At 52.1% G+C, this 25,915-nt stretch overlaps 1 protein-coding gene across 2 annotated transcripts in view; it reads right to left on the bottom strand.

The window, feature by feature from the left end:
* Window positions 1-25,915, bottom strand: part of SLIT1 (slit guidance ligand 1) — a 157,209-nt gene that overhangs the window by 96,557 nt on the left and 34,737 nt on the right. The gene's annotated exons all lie outside the window — the stretch shown is intronic.

Genomic DNA, 25,915 nt, shown 5'->3' with positions numbered 1-25,915 from the left:
CCATCTGAAAAGAGAGGGGTCCAAACAAAATGCTTGGCACCGGCCCGGGCATGAGGAAGAGGGCCATCAAGGTTGGCCAAGGTCGCCAGGACCCTCATGTCACCTGGGAGCCTTCTCTCCCTTCCTCCCGCCGCGGCTAGAAGACACCCAGACCCGTCCCACTGGCCTGGAAGTGCCAGCATCTCACACCCGCCTCCCGGCTGGCAGTTGGCACCACTCAGCACTCGCTCCTTCTGTGGACTTGCCCATGGCTCCCCGGTTTCCTTTGGCTTTTGAAAATTAATTACCAGTGATTTGTTAAGTTCATTAGCTCTGCCTCTCAGCAGCAAGGAAGGCCTGCCATCTGGACCCGTCTTTTCATTTTTATGAGAGTTGTTCCATAATTACACAATAAACGGGGTCACCTGCGAAGCCACGCTTGGCGCACTCAGCTGACCCCTCCTCTCTTCAGTCTCACACACTCTCTCACCAGGACGAGTGGGCTTGTCCACCCTGGCCTTGGCGTGGCCAACTCTTCAACTACACACAGAGCCGCACCAGTTTTCTCTTCCTAAAGATTTACTGAACCTATACCATGTGCCAGATGTAGTACAGGTGCTGCTTATGCATTCTTTTACATATGCCTGCACTAATTCTGTGAGGCCACTATCATGAACCCATTGGCAGAAAAGGAAACTGAGGCTCAGACAGATGAAGTAACTTGTCCAAAAGAATGAATAATTATCACCCTAGCCAGTTTTCTAAGTGGTTAGAGCATCAGCCATGAACCAGGTTTGATCCCCAGCCCCAGCACATGCAGGAGGCAACCAACTGATGTGTCTCTCTCATGTCAATGTTTCTTTCTCTCTCTCCCCCTCCTCCCTCCCTTCCACTCTGTCTGAAAATCAATGAAGAAAATATCCTCAGGTGAGGATTAGGAAAAGAAAGAGAATGCATAATTTTCAAGTAGTGGGACCATGAAAAAACCTCAGGCTGAGTATAGCCCGTCCTTTAAGCCCACCCCCTGCCTTTTTGCTAAATCCAATTTCCCTCCTGCTTTCTATTGTAGGAGCTCTCAGGCATTCAGTCCTTACCTGAGTTCCACTGTGTCCACCCATTCTCCCCTGATCAGCTACAGTCCCCCTCACCTCTGCTGTTTTACAGACACCAGATACCTGAGAGAGTGGATGCACATGAAACCATAGAAGGAGTGGGTTATATTTATCACTCACTATGTGAGCATTGCTAAATGCCTGGATTACCTCATGTAACCCACACAACTCTACAGGTGTTCTAACAAGGCAAGTATCTATGGGCGTGATCATACCCATTTTACAGAAGGGAAACCGAGGTATAAAGAGATTGAGCCACTGCCCTTGGTCACCCAGTTAGTAACTTGGAGAACCATCATCTGGAGGCAGGCTCTGACTCCCGGGTCTGTGATGCCATCCTCCTTCATGAAGAAAGAGCCAACCACGCTTCAGAGAGGCTGCTACAGGTATAAGGATACGGCCCATAGGAAGGCAGGTGTAGCGTGTTATCAGGTGAGGGCGGGCAGAGTCCCACAACACCACTGTAGGCAAGTGAAACCCTGTTTTCAAGGGAACAATATTGGTCAGGAAATTCAATCAACAAGTATTTACTGAGCACCCAAGGGCGATGCTGACTCAAAACATAATTACAATTGCCCGAGGCCTGATGTGCGTCACAAAGAGGTGAAATCAAGGGCATCGAGGGGGCACATAGCAGAGGAGCCCCGTCCAGCCCACGAGGCAGTGAGAGTCGGCTTCGCGGAGGAAACAGTCTCAGCTGAGACCCAGAGATGACAGAATTGCCCCGACCCTGTGTCTGCTGAGTGCCCACACAGGTACACTCACATGCACCCCTCCAGGGAGGGGTCTGCTCCAGGCTGAGGGAGCCTCAGGTGCCCGCCCAGAGCTGAGCATGAGGACGTATATCTGAGGCCTGAGGTGCTGAGAGCGGCGGGCCCACCGGAAAGCAGCAGGGAGCCCATTCCTTCATCCAGCGGAGGCTTGCTGGGCACGGAGGATGCTCCCTGGGATTTCCTGGTCTGGGAGCTGCTCTGTGAGGCCAGCACACGGGGCCGGCGGCAGAAGCCAGCCCTGGAGCTGCCTCACTTCCTAGGTTCCTCGGACAGGCTCCAAGTCGGTGCCGCGCCCACTCACCAGCTCTCCTTGAAGTCTAGCTCCTCTGCCTCTGTCTGCAGGGTCACCCCCTCCAGACCTACTCGCACATCAGCTCTGGTCCTTGTTAACAGATGCAACGGCCACTGAATCGAGGTAAGGAGCAGAGTGAATGTCTGTGAAGCCAGTCCTGTATCAGGGGCCTTCAAAGCCCCGTTAGTGAACCCCGTCCTTGTCAGTTCTGTTACCATGCCCATGTTACAGATGAAGAAGCTGAAGCTCAGTGAACTGTGTAGCATTTGTCCCAGAACACAGAGCTGGTCCTTCTTTTCCTAGCATTCTCTGCTCCCTCCTTTCCAAAGAAATGATCCTCAGAAGTCAACATCCTGTCCTCCCTAAAGGGGCTGCTGAAAAGTCCTAAATATCAAGCAGCGTCTCCCTACAAGCCGGACCTCTTCTATCAGCAAGCCATATTTCGGCAAAACGAAGGCACCCCTTCCACAGGTCAGTGTGGTGTGGAAGTGTGAGCCACCCAGCAGAGGGGAAGTGGAGGGACTGCTCTTCCTTTGGCAAAGAATGTAACCTGTGGGGATATTGGGCAATTAGATTTCTCCAGAACAAGCACCTACTATGTGCCAGGCTCAGTTCCAGGCATGTGTGAGGCAGAGAAGAACCTAATAAGGGTCCCTGTCCACGAGGAGTTAACAGCTAGCAACACACACACAAGAAACACTTAAGTGCCAAAGCAAAGCCTGGTCCTCAGCCAGAGGTTCGCCAGGCCTCAGGCGGTGTAGGATGTGTTCCAAGGAGTCAGAATCCCTGTCACAAATAAACAGTACGCCTCCCCATGTATGTAGACGCAGGGGGATGCGTGAAAACCAAACTCACTTAAAAGCAGAAATTCGGAGAAAGCCTCCGGGTGAGGCTTCCTACATGATACAGTTCTGAATATTTGAATGTTTATAACAAATATGCATAACCTTCATACATGTTTTACTAATCTAAATAAAATGGTATTATATTCGTGGGAGCCTTGTCCCTGCATGTTTTCTGAAATGATACATGCTCAAAAGTCCAACTGTGACCTGGCAGGAAGCGGAGGGAGGTCCATGAAGTCTCCTGACCACTGGCCTTGGGAAGGAGGGGGCCTTTCAGCCCTGTGCCCCGCCCCCAGCACGGTGCTGCCCTCCCTCAGCCCTGCTATTCCAAGGCTGAGGTCATTCAATGCCTTATCAATAATTCACAGGTACAAACAATAAAGCCAGCTGGCTATCCTCTGGGGGCAGGGAGGGGCCTCTGAGGAGGCCGGTGGGATAAACCTCTAACCATCTAGAAGCAAACATCTACCGTGTGCCCACCCAGCTTGTCAGGGAAAACAAGATCTAGAAGCACCTCAAGAATCAAGTTCCAGCCTGGGAGGGCATAGTTTTGGAAACATTCTCTAAGGCCCCACATTCCTCTTAGGCCAATGGGATTCCCCAAAATATCCAGCATGTTGTCCATTTACCACCCAAGAGCGCCTTGCACTTGAAAGCACTGGAAGGACCACTAGACCAGGAATCAGAAGAGTGGGTTCTCGTCCCAGATCTGCCATGTGCCCGCTGTGTGACCTATTGTAAGTGGTTTAACCTCTCTGAGCTTCAGCATACTCCAATATAAAATCTAGATGAAACAGAAAAATGGGCAAAAGACTCGGATAGACAGGTTAACAAAAAAGGAACACGTGAGCAGACTGTTGAACCTCAGAGGGAAGCCAGGAGAGGGTGGGTGGGAAGAGATCAACCATGAACTTGTATGTGTATGTGCATAACCTGCGGACACAGACAATGCCGTGGTGAGGGCCTAGAGCCGGGAGGATGGGAGCAGGCTGGGAGAGGTTAATGCGGGGGAAAGGAGGACCTATGTAATACTTTCAACAATAAATGTTAAAAGAAAACCCACGTGTTCACCCGAGAGAGGGTGCGTGAAGTGGGGGGGACGGACGTGATTGGCCAGAAGTGTGCACGTGAACAGGGGGGCGGGGCCACATAATCAGCCGGAAGTGCACGTGAACGGGGGCGGGGCCACGTGATGGGCCGGAAGTGCGCGTGAAGATTGAAGGGATGTGGCCAGGAACCCTCAAGCTGAGGAGGATGGAAGGACCCTGCCCTGGAGCCCTCCGAGGGAGCAGAGCCCTAGACGCCCTGATTTCAGATTTTGGCACCCAGATGGGGAGAGCACTTGTTCCTGTTGGTTTAGGCCAGTCTGTAGCCATCGGAGCAGCAGCCTCAGGAAACAGACCCCTCCTTTTGGGGCTTTGACCCTGTTGTGGGAACAGCTGAGCCCTGTGCTCCGTGGCAGGGGAGACCCCCGCCCCCCGCCCTCTAGACCTCTCACTGCGGGGCTCACAGGGAGATCCATCCTTGTGTCTGTGCCTCGGCCCTGTCTCCTGCTTCCTGGGGCTCCTCCGCAGTGACAGTGCAGTGGGCACACCAGGCAGGCTGCTGGGTGGGAAGCGCAGGCCCCGTGGCTCAGGGACTCCCCACCGCCTTGCCCAGGCCCAGCTGCAGGATGAGGCAGGGCACTCCCCAGCCCCTCCCTCACCTCCCACCTCGGCCTGGGCTTCCTGGAGCACCTGGGTTGACAGGAGCCCACAACTGGGTTGCCGTGCCCATAGTCTAGATGCCAAGACTGAGGCTCAGAGAGGGGGAGCAGAGGTCCCTACCCCCAGCCCACCTCCCCCTCAACTCAGCCCAGCTCACAGGAGGCTCCTCCAGCTGCCACCTGGTTGAGGAGGAGGAGGTGGAAGAGATTTCTGAGAAGCAATCCAAAAATACACACCAGCTGGCCCCTCCTTCCTCACTCCCTCTCTCCAGCTTCAAAGTCTCCTTTTGTGCAGGTAGGCGGGGCCTCTTCCTGGCCAGGCAGCCAGGAGCCAAGGAGGCAGAGGGTTCCTGTAGGGGCTTCTGAGACCCAGCAGATTTCCTGGACCTGGGCTCCATCGCCCTCCCACGGTTCCCAGACCAGGCGGGCTCTTTCCTGCCTCCCTGCATGCAGTTCCCTCCATCTGGAATGCCCTTCCTCAGCCTTCAGGTCCCAGCCAGCTTGAACTCCACTGGAGAATCTTCCCCGAGTCCTTTGGGGCTCACCCTGCATCCTGCACCCACCCCAGTCACAGCTGTTTTTTGGATGCTCTCACGGGGCGGTGAGGTCTTGGGGATGCTAGCTTTGCCTTTGTACCCCAGCCCCTGGCACAGACAGGTGCTCAGTAAATCCGAAAAAAAAGGGAAGGAGGGAGGGTGAGAGAGAGGAAGGGAGTGGAGGGATCAAAGAAACACCTCTCATAGGATTGGAGACGATCTGGACCGTGAGCAGCTGGCACAGGCCTGGGCACGGAGCAAAGCCCGCTCCCTTCCTGCCGCCTCCACTTGAGCCTGGGCTCCAGCACCTTCTGCCTCATCCCATTGGCAGCCGGCTCAGGGGTCCTCTCTATACCCACAGGCCTGTGTCTGTTGCCCATTAGGATGCAAGGTAATCACACCGGGATGAAGACTTGCACTTGACTTCATAAGGAGCTCGGTGTGTTTAGGAGAAAGGCATCCATTCTCGGAAATCCCAGACTGTGCGAACTTGCAAGGGTCTGAGGGCTGACCTTGAGCAGGTGTTTTCAACGGGTTTTCACACACAATACTTTCTGCAAACAAAGCCTTACCTGAGGCCATTATGTAAAACAGATGGAAACTAAGCTGCTTGGGGTATTGAAGTGGTGGGTGTTGAAGGCGACTGGGAGGTCACGGGGAGATGGGGGTTGGGGTTGGGGTTGGCCCTGGCGGTGGGATGGGCAGCCAGGAGAGAGGGAGATCCCTGGAGATTCCAGTGGCTGATATTTACCAACTGGTACAGAAGGGCTTCAGTATTTTCAGAACTGCGTGTTCATGCCTGTGTGGCTGGGCCAACGAACTCATCTTTCACAAACAAAAATGAAAATATGTCCTTGGGAAAAATCATAATGACTTCAACCTTTAATGTTCTCACTGTTTCTGTTTTTAATCTTGAAGGGATATTTTAGGGCAAGTATCTCTTGTCTAGAGGAAATATTTATATGAATTCAGCAATTCCATCAACTTTTTCTTTTGTGAAATTCAAGTAAAATTAAACTTAAAGTTATATCCAAAATATAATTGTTATGGCATATAAAAGTATCTACTCATCTGTTCATTAAAAAAAAAAAGATTAAAAGGAAAAAATGGAACACAGCCTTAAAAACATTAAAAAGGACCCTGGCTGGATGCTCAGTGGTTAGAGCATCGGCCTGTGAACCAGAGGGTCTCAGGTTCCATTCCCTGTCAAGGGCATGTACCTTAGTTGCAGGTTCTCCAACCCCCATGGGGCACGTGGGGGAGGCAACCATTCAATGTGCCTCTCTCACATCGAAGTTTCTCTCTTTCTCTTTCCCCCTCCTCCCTCCCTCCCACTCTCTAGAAATCAATGGAAAAAATATCCTTGGGTGAAGACATTAAAAAGGGATGCTCAGCCATACTTGTAATTAAAGAAATGCAAGTTAAAGCAAGACGCCTTTTTTAGCCCATCAAATTGGCAAAAATGAAAAACGTGAATAATGCCCACTATTGAACAAGATGTGGAAAAACAAAGATTTTCACATACTGTGAAGATGGTCCAGCCTTTCCGGACAGCAATTTGGCTGTAGCCATCATAAAATAAGTGCATTCTGACTTCGCACTTCCACCTCTAGGAGTTGGTCCTACAGACCTAAAGATGTTTACGTGCAAGAGTCAGACTTACAAGGGTATCTTTGTAGCAAGGTTTTTGCTTTTTAAAGAACAAAAAACATTAAAAACAATTTAATGACCCTCGATGAAACAGGCAGTGAGAGCCTATGGGGTTAGGAAACTACTCTAAATGTGCTGCTATGGAGTGAAAAGAAAAGACATGTTCCCATTTGGGGTGGGGGCAGGGGGGGCTGGTGTGCAGGTAGTGAGAGAATGTGGAAAGGAGAATGGCTGTGTTTTTATGTGCAGAGAATATTTCTGGAAATCTCCAACTGTTTTAGGAGCTGCACCTGGGAAGGGGACAGAGATTTATTTTCATTTCCTATGCTTTCGTCCTAATTAATTTTTTAAACCAGGTGTTAAATTTTCAGTAACTTTAAGACATGAGGGTTCTGTTTTGCTTAGATGGGGAGCCTCCTGCGTGTGTGGGAATTAAACGCAACCGATGTGAAAGCGTTTTGTAAACTGTAAAGGATCACGCCTGTGCAAAGCGCTATTCGTTTGCACACACGTACACATTCCCACCTGCAACGTGGGTGTTCCTCAAGAAGAAGAAAACCACGTGGAGGTCTGGTGAGCAATGCATTGGGTGGAGGGCTCCCTGCTTCCCAGCTTTCACACCACATTCTCCCCAGAGGTGTTTTAGAGCCACTGAAAATGGCAGGGTCCAGACCAGCCTTTACCTAAGAGGTCCAGGGTGGAGGTGGGGAAGCAACACCTCTTCGTGGACATTCTCATCTGATGAGCCCACTTCTAGGCCAGAGTCTGGCTCTTAAAGAGCAGGGCTAAGGGACACCCCTTGGAGTATGTCTTGCTGACAGACAAATGCCAACCGCAGGCTGACTGTGAGCGCCACTTACAGCTGCAGCAGGCACTGTTCCCAGGCTCCCAAATACCCATCTCAGGACCCACTCAGCCACCGTCTGTGGAGTGGATGAATGAGTGGCCGTGGATGGCAACCTGCCCAGGAGCTCACAGACTGTTGGCGCTGGACGAACTTTCTGGAAGCCCCTTGCTCAAGGCCCATGGCAAGAAGGGACAGAGGCAAGACTCCAGCCAACACCTGTGACCCTTGCCTCATGCTCCCTCCCCTGCTCACTCCCTGAACAAACACAGAAGACACATGGGTCCAGATCCAACACCACCATCCTCGGGCTCTAAAGGTTTGGGGTTTCTAATCTTCACCTGAGAATATGTCTTTATTGACTTTAGAGAGAGAGAAAGGGAGAGGGAGGGAAGGAAGGAGGGAGGGAAGGGGTATCAATGCGTTGCCTCCCTTACTTGGCCTTCCCTGGGGATTGAGCCCGCAATCTAGGTATGTGCCCTGACTGGGAATTGAACCCACAACTTTTGGTGTATGATGACACTCCAACCAACTTGAACCACCTGGCCAAGGCAGGCTTTAAAGTTTTTTTAAGTTGGTCTCCATCTGACATTTCTGTAGAGAATCCAAACCAACCGAGCCTTCAGTTCAGACTTGTAATTGTAAAAAGACAGGCAAGACCTCTCGCTGCCATGCACTGTCCATTCGTTAGGCGATGCCTCGCAGTCCCCACCAGATGCCAGGAGGGGCCAGCTCACTGTGTGCTGCAGAGATGGTCTCAAGGTCTCTCCCCGGCGGGGTCCGATCACACCACACAAGCAGAAACAGCCCTGCCGGGGCCACATCCAAAACCCGGTTCTCTGGGTACAAAGATGAGCCCAGGGCTCCGTCAGCTCACTTCTGTGTATGCAAGCTCCACTTTACAAAGTGGAAATCAGGGCTCCAGGGCACAGCTCCCCACCCTGCTCACCTTCAGCTGGGAGACTCTGGGGGAGTCCTGCCACCTCTCTGGGCCTCAGTTTCTTCATCTGTAAAGTTGGGACCTGCCTTAGAACCTCTCTCAGGTTCTTCGCAATTCATATCAGACTAAAGCCATGAATCCTCGGGTGAGAGGGGAACCCCAAAGGCAAAGAACTGAGAAACAACAGCCTGAACAAACCTGCATGAGGTCAGGCCCAGCCAGCCCCGCCTCACCGAGGCCTTCTCTTTCAGGCCTCGATCCGATCCACGCTGCCCTCCCTCTCAGCAGATCTCCACAATCTCAGGGCTCTCTCCCTCCCTTTCCACAAAAAGTCTGAGCCAGAGCCCCACGGGGCTCTTCATTGCATTTGAGAAACAAGCGTTTTGAACGAGCATATGTAATTGTAAAGATGGGCCCAGCAGGATAACCAGGAGTGTTCTCCCTCACCTGGCACAATGCCTGCCACAGGCAGCTCAGGCCCGCCATGGCCACACACTCACACACTCCAAACCCCGCCCCCTGCCCCCCTTCAGCAGAGAGAGTGCATGTACCAGCTCACCTCACCCAAAGCTCCTCCTAACTTCCCAGGGCACCACCCCCCCTCCCCGAGGCCCACAACCTGCATTGTGTGTGTAGGATCCACACAAAGTATTGCAGCAAAGAAAAGCACGCCTGGAGCCTGAGCCAAAGCCCAGGGCTGATGGCGGTTGCTAAGAGACAGAGGATGCCCAGCTGGAATCGTGACTGAGGTTTCTTGTTTGTGCAAGAGTAAGATGAAGAGGGAAAGAGAGGACGCGTTTGCTGTGATGAATTTTAGCCTCCACCAGATCCTGCTGGAGGGAGAAAAGATCTCACTAAGGATTATAGCCAACAATGTTCAGTCTCTCCAGCCTTCTGGCAGCAGAAAATGCTGCATGCCCCATTCTTTCCCTATGCCTTAAATATATGCTTTGAAAACTAAGGCCCCCCCCCCCAAAAAAAAAAAAAAAAAAAAACCCTTGGAGATGCCCTGGCTTGGTAGCTTCAGTTGGTTGGAGCATCATCCCGTACACCAAAAGGTTGCGGGTTCGATTCAGGGCAGAGCACATACCTAGGCCCCAGTCAGAGTGCACGGGAGGCGACCGATCAGTTTCTCTCTCTCTCTCTCTCTCTCTCTCTCTCTCTCTCTCTCTCTCTTTCTCTCTCAAAATTAATAGAAACATATCCTCAGGTGATGATTAAAATAAAAATAGTTCATTCCTTAAAAAAAAAAAAATCCTTGGAGAGAACTAAAGTTAGCAGTTCTATTTGAAGGCGCAGTTGTAGATGAGCAGTTCACGTCCAATCCATGGGCTCAGACCATCTCCACCCAATCCTAGCTTCTCAGCTCACTGCTGTGTGTCTTTAAGCAAATCACTTAACCCACCTGTGCCTCAGTTTTCACTTAAGTAAAATGGAGCTAATGTAAGTTCCTCATGGAGTGTTCTGAGGATTCAGCCCAGTAACACTGTCAGGTCCTGAGCACAGCACCTAGTCCTCAGGACACACAGGTGTTACTTTTACTAAATGTGGGTTGTCAGAGCTAGGTTCTCCAGGGCTCCTTATTCTAATCTAAGACGGGGAATCTGAGCTGAGAAAGGTCCGCACCAGGAATCCCATGGCTGCCTCAGGCTGGGAGAGGGAAGAGAGGGCTATTTCCACGCCACCCCACCATCTCTCTCTCCCCTCCCCTGGGAGAGGCAGCAGACTCCCAAGAAGGCACCCCTGAGCCACTGCCACCTCAGCCACTCTGCTCTCTTCATTCCCTCATGGGTCCTGAGTGCCCCAACCCAGCTGGCACCACATCAGGCCCTGGGCCTGGCACGGGAACAAGGGGACACAGCCCTGCTCGCCATGCTCACGCTTATCCTGAGGAAGCCCACACATGTCCCTTCACAGACGGTGCAGACTCAGTCCCCCGTCGCCAGCCAGACCCTCAGCCAGGACTAAGGCCACCTCTCTCCTCGAAACCACCAAACCTCCTCTCCTCACTCAGGCCCTGGGGCCAATCCACAGGGCTTGCCTGGCAGGCATGGCCCCTTAGTACTAACAAGGGTGAAGACAAGAAGAGGAAAAGCAAACTCTCCCAGTAGCACAGGAGGCAGGTCCAGGAGAGAGGCCACAGGAGAAGGGAGGGTGTTTGGATAGCACCCCGAGTAGGAGGATGAGCAAAGCTTCTAAAAGCTGGATCAGGCACGTGCTCTGATGCATGTGAAACGTCAGGTGCAGTACGGTGGTTCCTCAAAAAAGTCAAATATAGAATTGACATGTTATCCACCAATCCCACTTCTGGGTACACAGACAAAACAAAACGAAAGCAGAGATGTGAACAAATATCTGTAGGTCCGTGTTCATAGCAACATTCTTCACAATAGCCTAGAGCAGTGGTCGGCAAACTCATTAGTCAACAGAGCCAAATATCAACAGTACAACGATTGAAATTTCTTTTGAGAGCCAATTTTTTTAAACTTAAACTTCTTCTAACGCCACTTCTTCAAAATAGACTCGCCCAGGCCGTGATATTTTGTGGAAGAGCCACACTCAAGGGGCCAAAGAGCCGCATGTGGCTCGCGAGCCGCAGTTTGCAGACCACGGGCCTAGAGGTGAAAACAACCCAAGTGTCCACTGATGGATGAGTGGATACACAACATGTGGTCCCTACATCCTGTTCAGACTACTGTTCAGCCTTAAAGAAGAAGCCCTGTCACACGCTGCAACACAGATGAACCTTGAGGACATGCTGCTAAGTGAAATAAGCCAGACACAAAAAGACAAACTGTAGGATTCCACTTACATAAGGAAGTCACGCTCACGGAGACAGAGGGAGCATGTGGTTGCCAGGAGCTAGGGTGCAGGGGGAAATGGGGAGTTGTCATTTAATGGGTACAGAGCTTCTCCTTGGGAAGATGAAAAAGTTCTAGAGATGGATGGTGGTGATGGTTGCACAACAAGGTGACATACCTAATGCCACTGAACTGTACACTTAAAGTGGTAAATTTTATGTTATATATATTTTATCTCACACACACACACACACAAAGCCTGCCAACAGTTTTCAACATCATCACCTACAGCTGCACTCTTAGGAGAGTCAGCAGACTCCCAAGAAGGCACCCTTGGAGAGGCTGGAACAGCAGGACTTTTGGAAACAGCACAAAAACCCAAGAGGGTGAGTTGTCACCTGTGAAATGAAAACTTCCAGGAAGCATCCTCTGAATAAAGCTCACAGGGTGCCCCCTCCCCAAGCCCCATATCCCCTTCAGTGGCTGCAGCCAGGAAGCCTGTGTCCTTGGCCGCTGATGGGTGAGACAAGGAAGCAGCGGGAGGTCACAGGTCATTCAAGAACAAGCTGCATTGCCAAAACCGGTTTGGCTCAGTGGATAGAGCATCAGCCTGCGGACTGAAAGGTCCCAGGTTCGATTCCGGTCAAGGGCACGTAACTTGGTTGCAGGCACATCCCCAGTAGGAGGTGTGCAAGAGGCAGCTGATCGATGTTTCTCTCTCATTGATGTTTCTAGCTCTCTATCACTCTTCCTTCCTCTCTGTAAAAAATCAATAAAATATATTTTTAAAAAAAGAACAAGCTGCATGGGTGCGGGGGCACGGGTGCCATGGGGAGGTCCCATACAAAGCAGGGTTCCAAATGTCCCACAGAAAGAGCCCCTTGTGGGCGCTCAGATCCTCAGCCACGTGACCTCACTGATCAGCTACTCTGTGGGGATAATGACCCCAGCTCCACAGAAGTGTTAAGAAGATTAAAGAAAGAACGAGAGAAAACATAAGGTAGTGGTAAAGAGCATGCACTCCGGAGCCAGACTGCCTGCGTTCAAACCCTGGCTCTCCTGCTTCCAGCCTATGATCTTGGGCAGTGACTTCACCTCCCTGCGCCTCGGTGTGCCCACATGTAAAATGAAGACAACGGCTTCACGGCTGAGGGTGATTGGGAGGACGGAGCTGCTAAGTGTCAAGCATTTAGAACAAGCGCACAGAAACACCACACCAACACAGCCCTTAGGATTGGTGGGGATGGTGGTGTCATGGACATTCTGTCAAAGTCTGGATGTCTAAGGGCATCTCTGTCCGTCTTTCTTCTTACCTGGATGCTCAGGAAACATGCCCTGTGGTTTGGACGCCCTCTCCCTCCCTCCCGACCCCTCCCTACCCCTCAAGGAGCTCAGGTTTTCTGAGTGGATGCGACCTTAGCCACATGGACAAACTTGGTCTTGGTCATCAAACTGTGTGTGGCCGGGACATAGACTGGAGTCAGAGGAGCCCAGGCAGACCCTGACGAGTGAGGGCTGCAGCACGGAACAGCCTAGGCGAGGGCATGTGGAGGATGGTGACCGTCCCCACTGGTCAGCACACAGCCGGCCACTTCCTTCTGCCCCAAGGGCCGCCCAGCCAGAGCAGCCTTTCCCTTTCTGTGCAGCTGTCCTTCCAGGGTCCGGGAGGCGCCTCCTGATGCCCTTTTCAAATTCTGCCAGCATCTCTCACCACACACACGCGCGTCACAAACAGGCCATTCAAGCAGCTCATTCAAACAAACGCTGCCTGGGCCTCGGCCTCTGGCGGACAGGAAGACACAAGCAAGGCTGTTCAGGCTGCGCCCACCCAGCGCTGGGCCGGGCAGGAGGGGTGAGCAGCAGCACTCTGGGCACACAGGCCGTGCCTCTGCCGGTCGGCCGGGCACGGCCAACCATGCATTCACCACACTGAACAGCCTTTAGGGCGACCCCACCATGAGCCAGGCACTGGAGAGCCCTGCAGACAACAGAGGCCAGTCTGCCCTCTGGAGCCTGTGACATTTCCCAAATGCCTCCCCCAAAAGCCCCCAAAGGCAGAGGACAACTAGCCACTTTGCATCCACTTTAATGTCCCATTTTCGGGTTTTCCAACAGTCGTGATAATAACAGCAACGAACATATACTGAGAGCTTGCCTTGATTCAGGCGCCGTCCTGAGCTCTTTCCTAATCACTTCATTTGCTGTAACAAGACTGGAGGTAGGCCTTATTGGTCCCCTCATGGCACAGGTGGGGAAACTGAGGCAGGGAGGTTCAGCAACACGGCACAGCTGGGAATGGGCCCCGGGCCTGGCCCCCAAGGCACTCTATTAACTGCTATGTGAATGTAACATGCAAAACTGTTTTCACCACTGAACTGCCCATCCTCCTCCCCGGTGTTTAAGTAAAACTTAAAATGCAGGATGACGGCCCCATTTAGCCGTGTGGCTGCCTGCCCAGACTGGACCCAGGGCATCCAACCTCTGCACAGTTCAGGTTCTACGCCCTCTGCCCTACGGTCCTCCTCTGCCAACCACGTCCCCTTCCTCTCCACAGGCTCCAGACTGGCCCCTCTGCAGGCTCAGGGAACCCTAACTCCCACACAAAGCCGATTTGGGGGAATCCCTGTGGTCTCAGTCCCTCCCCTTTGCCTCCATGGTGAAAGAGCTTAGGATTGTAGCATGCCTCCTTCCGCTGCCCTCTTAGGGAGCCCAAAGCTGACCCCCAGGATTCCCTCCCAACCCAGACCTTTGGCGCCCTGAGCCTCGGGCTACCTCCGGAGCTGCCCCCATGTAGCAGGTGCCTGTGCCACAGTCCCACAGCCAAGACCTTGCACCTGAATTGTCCATCTGAACTCCACCTTGGCTCCCACCCCAGGTACCAATCCAGGAACCAGGCCATTGCCCCCTTCCCTGTTGGAGTTCTGGGTCCTATCCTTAAGCCCCACGCTATGATGGCACAGAACCTAAAAGGCCAAATGCCCCTTCACTGTACTGTCCAAGGATCACACCGAATTTTTCACTGGGTGCTTCCCTACCTAATGGGGACCCTGTATCCACTGGGCTTGCCAGACTGAACGGGCGTGTCCTATGCCCCTGAGAGGCTATACCTTGTCAACCTGCCTCCGTCCCCAGCATCGGCTGGGCCAGCGCTCCTGCTCCCGGCTCCCAGCCCACCCCCGGCCCTACCTAAACTAAGAACTTCTTCCCAAGAGAGAATGGCCACCCTGTCAGACAGAAGGAAGCAGCTATCGATGAACGTCTGGAGGGCGGGAAAGGAATCGCCAACAGTCCCACTTCCAGGGGCCTGGAGTGCCTGGATAAGGAGCCAGGAAAATAGTCACCTGTTCATGGCCCAGATCACAAAGGCAATAAGAGCGAGCCCCAAAGTGAGGCCAGGCCTGTTCATAGCAGCATTATTTACAATAGCTAGAAGACTGAAACACACAGCCACTGGAGAGTGGATAGGCAAAATGTGGTAAATCCATATAATGGACTATTATTCTGCCTTTAAAAGGAAGAAATGCCCTAGACTGTTTGGCTCAGTGGATAGAGCGTTGGCCTGTGGACCGAAGGGTCCCGGGTTCAATTTTGATCAAGGGCACACACCTCAGTTGCAGGCTCGTACCTCTCTCACAACAATATTTCTCTCTGTCTTTCCCTCTCTCTTCCACTCTCTCTAAAAATCAATGGGAAAATATCCTCGGGTGAGGAAGTAAAAAAAAAGGAAGAAAAATTCTGACACATGCTACAACATTATGGACATTATGCTGAGTGGATAAGCCGGTCACAAAAGGACAAATACTGTAGGATTCCACGCATATGAGGGACAGAGGTGTCAAATTCATGAAGCCTGAAAGTAGAACGGTGGCTGACAGGTGCTGGGGCAGAGAAAAATGGGAAGTTGTTGTTTCCTGGGTGTAGAGTTTCAGTTTTGCAAGATGAAAAAGTTCTGGAGGTTGTTTGCAAAATAGTGTGATATATTTAACACCACTGAAGTGTGTGCTTAAAAATGATTGGGATGGTAACTTCTGTTATGTGCTTTTTACCACAATTAAACATCTAAAAAACTGAATAAACATGGAAGGGAGCTATGTGGCAAGTAGATTACACATCATCTCTCTTCTCTCCATTCACTCTCGATCCCGTTTATAAGGAGCTGTGCTTAAGGGCAGCATCTGGCTATGTCATGGATCTGCTCAAAAGTGACGCCTCCACTCTACCCCCAGGTTTCCTGAGCCCCACTGCTCGCTGCTGGGCCCCCCGAGTCACTCTGATCTGCCATCGCTTTTGGACAGCTTAGTGTCCTGGCTTCATTCAATTTGGACAGTCCCTTTGCTCTTCCTGTGCTCTTGGGCGATCTGGCCAGGGACCAGTCCCATTAAGTTGTGAAGCATTATCAGGCCTGAGGCCTGGCAGGCCTCCAGCTCCCAGCAGGAGGGCCTGACTCATGATCTGACCCCTCACAGGCTTCTCAAGTCCCCGAGAGGCTCGGGCGGCCTCACTTCCTCTCCCCAAAGGGGTGTGTTTGCTCTGCTCTGGATGCGGGATCATTAGCCTGCCCCATCTCATGCCTCTCGCCTCATCCTGCCCTCACCCATCTCCTCCCCCCACGTCCCGGTGTCTCCACTGTCATTGGGAACCACAGTGGTGTGACAAATGACTGAGGAGGTCCTGGGGATGCCATTTCATTCTGCAGGCATTATTGTGCCTGACCTAAACCCGAATACCCAGGCCCCAGTCTCCCGGGTGACACCTGAAGGCCCCAGTTTCCTGGCAACAGGGAACAATGGCCCCTGGGAAAAGCACACACAGTTTGGGAAAGGGCGGCCTTTTTTCTCTGCGCCCCTGGGTAGGATGAGGGGGCTCCACTTCGGCAGGCAGAGTCCAGAGGGACGTTCAAGGCAGGAGGGTGTTGGGCCTCCACGGCCCTCCTCCCACCCTAACCCTGAGCCACAGGAAGTCTCCCAGGTGAGCTGGAGCTCCCCACCTGGGGCTTTATTAGCTGCCTCTGATGGGACAAAAGCCCCTTGGAGCAGACTCACCGCCTCCCCGGGCCCTGCAGAGCCCTCCACTCCAAGCCCATGTTGTCCGTCATTCCCGCGCTGACTCCGATGTTCTGTGACCTCCAGCGTCACATTTTGCTGCAAAAGTGACATGCGCTTTCCCCTTTGGACACCTGGAAGGGCGTGGTGAGGACTGACCAGTGCGCATGTGCAGGGCAGGTGCTCGCTACATAGCACCTGTTATTGAGACCACTTCCTGAGTGTCACTTCTTCCCAAAGGAACCGGAGAACCGCAGTGACCCAAAAGACACTGAGGAGGTCCCCGGGCTGACCTGGGCCCTGCACCATCGCCCCTCAAACTGCAGACATCCAGGAGGGCTGACCTTCATGGGTGCAGAATCAGGGCCCCCAAGGCCCCAAGACCCCAGGCACCCCGAGGAGGCACCTCCTCTCAAAGCCAGGACCTCTCACGTGAATGCACCCATTGCAGATGGCAAAGCAGCCTGGGAAGCACATTGTCTAAAGAACTCGCTCAACCCTGGCCGGTGTGGCTCAGTTGGTGGAGCATGATCCTTTGTACAGAAAGGTAACCAGTTCAGGGTGTGCAGCAGGAGCGACCAGACCATTCTCTCTCTCTCTCTCTCTCTCTCTCTCTCTCTCTCTCTCTCTCTCTCTCAGAAAAAAACAAACAATAAAAACATATTCAAAATATTTTTTTAAAAAATAAAACAAAATAACTTGCTCAGGATTTTGTTCCCTTCCCCATCCTTTGAGTGCATGCCTATGTCTTCATTTGATGGTAACATGACAGCCAGTTTACACATGTGGCTCCAAAATACGAGGCCCAATGTCCATGCCCTGCATGACCCCACCGGCTTCTCCCTGGGACAGTCTGGAGGGACCACGAGGTGCCATTCTCCTCCCAAGAAGGGGAGCCCCTTAAAGACAGCAGGGGCTGAAGGGCCAGGACAACAGAGCGGCCACTGCTCATAACAGAGCGACACTGACAGAGAGCCAGGAGCCTCACTTCCATCCCACAACGAGGTCTGTGCTGTCCCCGTTTTACAGATGGGAAATAGGTTCAGAGGGCCGCGTGGCTGGTCCACAGGGACGTGGCTAGAAATGGCAGCGTGGAACTTGGCTCCAAAGCCCTTCCTCAACACCCCTCTGCACTGGCTCACATGCAGGTCCCCCCAGGAGCTGGAGAGTGAGCTGTAAGCCCGTGACTAACGGAACCAGCACAGGAGGCCGGGCGAGTTTGATGCCTTGGGAACTACAGCAACAGTGAGGATGCCCAGGGGGCAGCGGTTTCTTGTTGGGCAGCATGGAAACCCTGGGAGACAAAAGGCCTCAAATCTGAAATCTGAGCAGAGGCCAGTCCAGGCGGGATGCCGGCGGTACCTTCGCTCAGAGCACCTCCGCCCCTCCACAGCTCTCACTGGTCCTGCGCTCCGGCCTCACACGGACCGGCTCTGTCCCCAGAGGGGCTACTTGGCCAAGTGGAGGGAAGGCTGCAGACGCACATTTAACCACCACTGATGCGTCCTGGGTCCTGTTTCTGAAAATGGCAATGACCAGGTTGGGGGTGGGTCTTCAGCTAAAAATGCCTCTCTTCGGCATCTCAAGACATAACCCTATGTTGCCTGCCCTTAAAAAAAAAAACCCTATGAACAGACACTCCATGCCCTGGGGAGGGGTAAAGAAGGGGCGGTGGCTGGCGAGGCACTCCAGACCCTTGGGTGGCTTCTGAATTTCTGGGGTCCTTGGGGTGATGGGATTTCGTGTTGGATGGGACTCTGGCTGGCTAGCCTGGGGCATCAGCATCTGCATCTGGCATTAGTGATAAGTAAAGAATGGGGACACGCGAATAAATCATATTCTGAGAAAATGAAAACAGCCCTTCTCATTCTCAAGTGAAAATTAAAAGCAAACCGTCTCTGCTGGACTTTGCAGAGTGCGGAGGCATGATTTGCGCACCCTGGGGGTTGCTAAAGCTGCAAAAGGAGCAGAAAGGAGCGCTAACAAAAAGCCCCTAATCGCAAGCTTGCAAGGTTTGGAGCACATTCTTGTTGTATAAAAGGCAACACCGTGTCCTCAGGGCATAACGTGACACGCCCGGGGCCGTGGCTGAGAGAGGTGCCTCACCCCCACGTGCGCCGATATTCACAACAGGCTCAGGGATTGGAGCAGATTGAACAGGGCCAAGTCCTCCCTGTTAGTGTCAAAATGGATAACTGTCAACGCCTCAACACAGCCTATGCTCTCCCAGTTAAATGAGCCGTAAAGACCAGCATCGTCGAACCTGGGTGCACGCAAAGTCCAATGAGAGAAAGGGGAACCTTTTTGCTGACTAAGCTCCAGTCCCTTTGGTCAGCCTTAAAAACAAGCACGTTTTTATTTTATTTCTTTAAAAATAATGTTTTTCTCCCCCTAAATGATACAGGGAATTCTTTACAGAACCTCTCAGTCAGGAAACACTGGGCATTAACGGACGCACACTTCTCTTGGTGGAAAGAACGCCAACATGTTTGCTATCTAGACCCAGTTCCCAGAATCTCAGTCCCCTGCGGTTGCCCAATTACCTTTGTTTGAAACAACGATAGAAAATCAAACTACAGATCATCAAGAACCACCTTTGGAAATTTTGCTTTAACGTGTTCTAAGGGTAGAATGAGATTACAAGGCTGGCAACCGGGTAAGGGGAAGGCAAGTGTTTTCTTTCTTTTTTTTTTTTTTTTAATATATTTTATTGATATTTCACAGAGAGGAAGGGAGAGGGATAGAGAGCCAGAAACATCGATGAGAGAGAAACATCGATCAGCTGCCTCCTGCACACCTCCCACTGGGGATGTGCCCGCAACCAAGGTACATGCCCTTGACCGGAATCGAACCCGGGACCCTTGAGTCCGCAGGCCGACGCTCTATCCACTGAGCCAAACCGGTTTCGGCAAGTGTTTTCTTTTCTTCCCTGCATTTCCTACTGTTGGAGAGACTAGGACTGAACCATCAGGAAAATAGGAGCTTAGCACTTCTTGAAGGTTTACCCCACAAAATGTGGGCCGGAATTCTTATTTGTTCCTCGCTCAACAATTTAAAATAGTTCCTTTTCCAGATGATAACATAGAGTCTAAGCAAGATTAAGCAACTCACCCGGATCAACTAGGTAGTAAGTAGCTGAGCTGTTGGATTTCAGAGTCCAAACTCTTAACCTCTGTGTTATGCCTGGTCCTCAACTCTGGTTACCTTGGCAGCACCAGGGGGTACCTGGGAAGTCCAAGTGGAAGCTGTACATAACAGCCCCCTGCAGGCCTCACGGTCACCTGCACCTTCGGTAATGCACAGCTGACCCCAGCATGCACCTCCACCCTCAGCAGATGGTGCATCGCCGCAAGGGACGCACTCCTGCGGGGAGCCCCGGGGACAGAGCCATTTGCCGTCTGTGGTCAATGTTCAAGCGGCCAGTTGTCCACAGCCTTCCCAGAGGGCATCTGAGATCGCATACCATGTCCAGCTGGCTGTGAGAGACACTATTAAAAATCATCGATAAGTGAGTTCCGGCCTTTGCTCACACCGTTTCTGTAAAGACCTGCCGAAAATGACTTCGTGTTCTTTGTTTCCCATCAACAGAGTTAATGACTTGTAGGAAACTGATTTGTCTTTTCCAGCTGCCTTTGGAGATTCCGATGCCCAGGTGTAGTGACCCCTTCCAACAAATCTGCAACAGGAGATGAATAGCATGGGGAAGTTTGCGTTTGAACAGCTCTGTAATTGATGTGTGTGTATTTGTCCCTGTGAAATATGATTTTTCATTTCTAATAGTTGTATTCACATTCCTTTTTCTTTCATTTCACGGGCACTGGGAGGGAAAAAGCCAGGCTACAGAGCAGCCATCAAATTCTCACAGCTGACGCCCATCACCCACTTGAGAAATCGGCAACCACAGAACCACCGGTCAACACTCCAGCCAAGCCCTTCACCACATCTAATTCATCCAGATATCCCCGCACCCGGCAAATTACCGCACGCAGCCGGCTGGTAATAAGCTGGATGGGTGAATGAACCCATCCGTCCAGAGAAGAAAGCCAGGCCCCGGGTTCCCACTGCCAAGCTGGGGGGAGTGATGCCCAGAAGGAGGGCTGCCTCTCAGCCAGGCAGCAAGGTGGGGCCCCTTCAGAATGCCCATCTCCTCAGACACCTAAAACCAGCGGCTGCTTCGCAAACATCGGCCAGGAATCAGATGAAGAATCCCGCCCACGGCAGAAGCCTGGAAAGCAAGGTTCCCATGTGACCCCATCAGAGGCAGCAACCCTTTAATAACACTCCCAGGGGTGGGCAAACTTTTTGACTCGAGGGCCACAATGGGTTCTTAAACTGGACCGGAGGGCCGGAACAAAAGCATGGATGGAGTGTTTGTGTGAACTAATACAAATTCAAAGTAAAGGAGCGGCGGGGAGAGCAAGAGAACCCTCCGCTCTTTCAGCTCCGCGGGCCGGATAGAACAGCCGAATGGGCCAGATCCGGCCCGCGGGCCGTAGTTTGCCCACGGCTGCTAGACCCACACCTGGGGACAGATGTGCCCCTTTCTATCCTTCTTCCCAAATGTTTCCTAAAGGTTATAAACAGCAGAACTGGTCTCGCTCTCTTGCTCGCTCATAAACAGATAAAAAGTCATGTTGCTGTTTTGTTTTATTTTCTAAGTAAAGAGTATTGACTTGATCAAAAACGGTTGGTCTGTGACAGAAAATTCAAATTCCCACCGACAAGCCACCATTCTGGGCTCCGGGATGTCCCTGGTTGTTTAGGAACCGCATGGAAGCCATAAAAGTCCAACTACAAACTGCTGAATGGCTTCCTCCAAGAGCCCCCTGTAATAAATCCTGTCGCCTTTGAGAGCTGACATGTCCCTCGGAGTCTCCGAGAAGAGGTGGGCAGAGTTCCGGGCAATGAGGGGTCTTGGAGTCTCCCTCGAGCACAGCGGAGGGCCCGGGGTGGGGGTCTCTGTGTGCACATGTGGTATCGGGCGGTGACTCCCAAGAGTTGACTTGGGTGCAAAGCTTCTTAAAGGGGAGTGCCCTGGGGTGGTACCAACTGTGCAGGCAAAAGTGTGTGTGTGTTGGGGGGTGTTCACAGAGGGTCACATCACCCCTCCTTACTCATGCTCAATGGAAACCTCGAACCTCTGTCTGGGGCACTGGCTCCTGCAGAGAACGCTCTCCCCTCGGGGCCCCGCGTGCATTTCCCTCCCTGGCCTCAGCCCTGGGAGCGGGAACATCTCAGGGAGCGTGAAAGAGTGGCCCCTGTCCCCCTGCCAAGGGGATGTCACGCCCCCAGAATTGATGCGCCAGCTTTCTTGTACCAGCTTTTCCCAGGTTTCCTCCCCACCCATTACTGTCCCATTAGTTGCCATGTGTTTTCCCCTAATGTCACCAGTGCACACTGCCTCTTTGTTGCCCTGCAACATTCTGCCTGCCCCTCCCCAACGGGGCTGAGCTTCAACTTCCCACTGTGAACTATTTCCTCGCTCTCTCCTGTCCCCCCTTCCCGCCTAGGCCAGGGCCCAGCCTTGGGTAGGACACACCCGCCAAAGGGCATTCTCTGCTCTGTTTGCACAGCACGAGTGGGCCCCCAGTTGCCTGGCGCCCCTCATCCGCCGTGAACACACTTCTCCTTCTTATTGGTATTCAGTCCATACCTTCCTTTCTGACCTTCCCTGCGTGGCCTCCTAGATCCACCGACAGAAGGCCCTTTGTTGAAGGAGCAGAGGGTGTAAACACCAGGGCTCCGAAGACAAGGCCACGACTTCAAAGGAGAAATGAGTCATTGCTCATCGCTGGGGTGGGGGCCCGGGACAGCCGCTGCGCTGAGCACCTCCAGTCTCAGGACAAACCTTCTGTGCCTTTTACGGATCAGACACTATTTCCAAAGCTATTCACTGATTTTTATTGTTCCAAATTTGACTCCAAAACATGGGCCAGAATCCGGGGTCTGGTAAATATTTTGCTCCACAGTTTGCTGGAAGCACTTTGCTGGAAAGGATAACTTCCAACACTGGCTCAGGCCCGGGGCCTTCCGGGCTCTCCCGTCTGCCAGCTTCACGTGACGGCAAGCAGATCATCCATCCCAAACCCATGTGGGCCCGGCCTCTCCCCAGCTCACGAGTCCTCCAAGTGTCCCTGATTAGACAGCTCTGCATCTAAAAGCACCGAGCCCATCAAAGCCAGGCTCCCCCATCCTCTCAGACACACAGTCCTGCCTGAACTCTTCCAGGGCGAGGTGACAAGCAGAGCAGCCCACCACGTGGCCGCTAGCTCTTCCAGAAGCCTGCCTTGCACAGAACAAAATCCACTTCCCCACACCTTCCACCACGGTACCCAGTTCTGCTTCTGAAATAAATCACCCCCTTGTCCTGTTGACAGCCCTTCACATAAATTTGAAAATTACTCTCCGAGTTCCTGTCCATTTGTTTTCATCACACCGAACGGCCCCAGGCCCCCTGGCTGTATCTCACATGGCATCGTTTCCGCGCAGCTCCTGATGTTAGCTGCCCTCCTCCGCGGCATGCTTAGCGTTCTCCCCACAACTACCTACAACAAAACACACATCCTGGTACTGAACACTGTTCTCTGGATGTGCTCAAATCAGCACAGACTAGAACAGGTCTGTCCCCTCTCCTGGAGAGGACACCTTGCCTTTATTGATTCAGCCTAAGGCGACATTCACTCTTTCAGCCGCTTCACCACATGGACTCATCCTCAGCTTGAAGATGACATAACAAACGCTGCCAAACCAGGTCCCACCCATTCAGCGCTTTCAACACCAGCTCCATATTTATCCACATTTAATTTCACCCAGTTCCTGGAGATCTTTTTCAATCTTATTTCTGTCGTTTTGGTATAAAGGCCACCACCTCTTTGTGGTTTTGTGCCACCTGCAGACCTGCTGAGCTCATCCAAGTCCCTTCTGTATGCTCATCCAATTCATTAACAAAAATGATAGAACAGGGTCCAGAGATGCTAATGACTTGCGAAAGGAATCCCAGCCAGACAGGGACAGAGCCAAATCTCGAACACAGGCGTCCTGGCTCTTAGGGCTCACTTCCATCACACTGCGCCAAAAAGCCCCCGTGTGCTCACTCCCCACCCTCCACCACCCCCGCCTCCTCACTGGCCCACCCTGATTATAGACAGGAAAGTCTGGCTTATCGGAAGGAGGCTGGGGAAACGGCCCCCTCACTGAGGATCCTGGTTTGTGAAATTGTAGCAGCTTCCTGCAGCTATAGCTCTGGGCTTCTCAAGGGAGTCTCTTGAGTAGCCCACCCAGCAAACCAGGATTGAGAGGGCATTTCTCCAAAGATTACATACAGATGGCCAATGAGCATATAAAAAGACGACCAGTAGCACTAATCATCAGGAAAATGCAAATTAAAACCACAATAACATCGCCGCTCATACACATCACAATAGCTACTATCAAAAAGACAGGCAGAAAGTAAGCATTGGTGAAGTGGTGTACCCACTAGGGAAAACAGTATGGCAGTTCCTCAAAATATTAAAAATAGAACTATCATAATATCCAGCCATCCCACTCCTGAAGATATATACAAAAGAATTAAAAAGAGGGTCTTGTAGAGGCATTTGCACATTGTGTTCATAGCAGCATTATTCACAATAGCCAAGAGATAGAAGCAACTTAAATGCCCATGACAGATAAACGAAATGTGGTGCATGCAGACAATGGAATGTTAGCCTTGAGAAGGAAAGAAATCCCTTCACATGCTGCAACATGGGTGAACCTTGGTTACCAGGGGCTGGGGTGCGGGAACTGAAGAGCTGTTTGTGAGTACAGAGCTACAGATTTGCAAGATGAAAACATTCTGGAGCTTCTTTTCATAATAATGTAAATATACTTAGCACTACTGAACTTCTGATGCCAAGATAACCTGAAGCCCCAAAATAATAAAACCGTATGTATGTTCTAGGAAGGCCTTTTGATGCTAAGAGGCTCAACATGAAAGCTACGATTAGATGAAGCAGAGATTGATCAAGAATTTATGAAGATGGTAATGCACCGTACCCAAGTGTTTATTTCTTAAATCTTGCACTTAATAGATCATGAATCTACATGTAACGAGTTATAATTTACGTTAATATTCATGCCAAGTTAATCTAATAAAGAGACCTACATTATAGTCAACTCCTAAGGAACACATTCTGGGAAAGAGGCTGTAGAAATTCTTCCGTTTATATGAAGTCTCTCTCCCATTTCCCATCCATAAAACCAAAGAGGCTGCAGGAGCCAAACTCTCAGGCAACAGGCTAAGCTGCCTGCCAACCCGAGAGTGAGCTGAGGCAAAGTGCGAAATGCGATAAGGAGCTCTGCCTCCCACGGAGAAGACAGGAAGGCCCTGCTCTGAGACAGGAGACCAGGAGGCAATCGGGCCCTGGCCCCTGCTCAGCCTGGAACCTGCTGCTGAGGCTGTGGGGAGGAAGGAGCCAGAGAAGCCCACCGGCCTGGGGCAACCCATGAGGACTTCCAGGACAACAGACTGCCCTCTTTGTCCGAGAGAAATGTGGCTGGATGGGGCGTGCCCGGCCACCCCCTCCATTGCTTCCAGAATAATGGTTTGGGTAATGATGGCCTTCAAAGCCCTTATGCTGGGTGCACCATACAAATCGCCCCGAATCTTCACAACAGCCGCCCCTCCCCCCCCCCCCCCCCCGCCACTTCACAGGTGAGGAAATAACTCTGAGAGGTTAAATAATATGCCCAGAGTCCCATAGCTAATCAGTTACCGTGATCACTGGAGGAAAGAGAGGACTGGGTGCCAAGGAGCTAACTCCAATCTGGAGAAGCTGGGAGGAGTGCCCGGCCACCCTTGTTCAGGGGCTGCTTGGAGCTGGGATGGTGTGTGTGCTTCACTCCACAGCCCCAGGCAGCGGGGTGGGGGGCGGGGGGGACAAGCTGGGCTTTGGTCACTGAGGGGTGCTGTCCTCCAAAGGGAAGACAATGCGGCAGACGGAATAATGGCCCCCAAAGATGTCCACATCCTAGTCCCTGGAACCTGTAAACACCACCTACATGGCAAAAGCAGCTTTGCAGAAGTGATTACATAGGAATCTTTTCCCGGTTCCCCTGCCAGACTGGGCAGGGACCCAGGCCTACCCGTGTCCTTGTGTCTCCAGCATGAGGGGGGTTGGCAGGGCCAGCAAGCGGTGTCTTTCTGGTGGCCGACATTGTCCTGAAGGCCGGGGAGGAGCATAAACAGTGCCTACTCTTCATATGGGCCACCAGTTCCTCCCTCCCTTCTCTGATTTCTGGACTCGAGGCTTTCCCGGCCTGTGTTGGGCCCCAGCAACTGCCTTATCTTTCTCTGCTTTTCTCTATTTGCAAATGCTCAATATCACAGCAAAATTATGTACGTAACTTTTTTTAAAA

Source organism: Plecotus auritus (genome assembly GCF_963455305.1).
Source record: "Plecotus auritus genome assembly, chromosome: 9".
NCBI classification, from domain to species: Eukaryota; Metazoa; Chordata; class Mammalia; order Chiroptera; family Vespertilionidae; genus Plecotus; species Plecotus auritus.
This window is presented reverse-complemented; position numbering and strand designations above follow the sequence as displayed.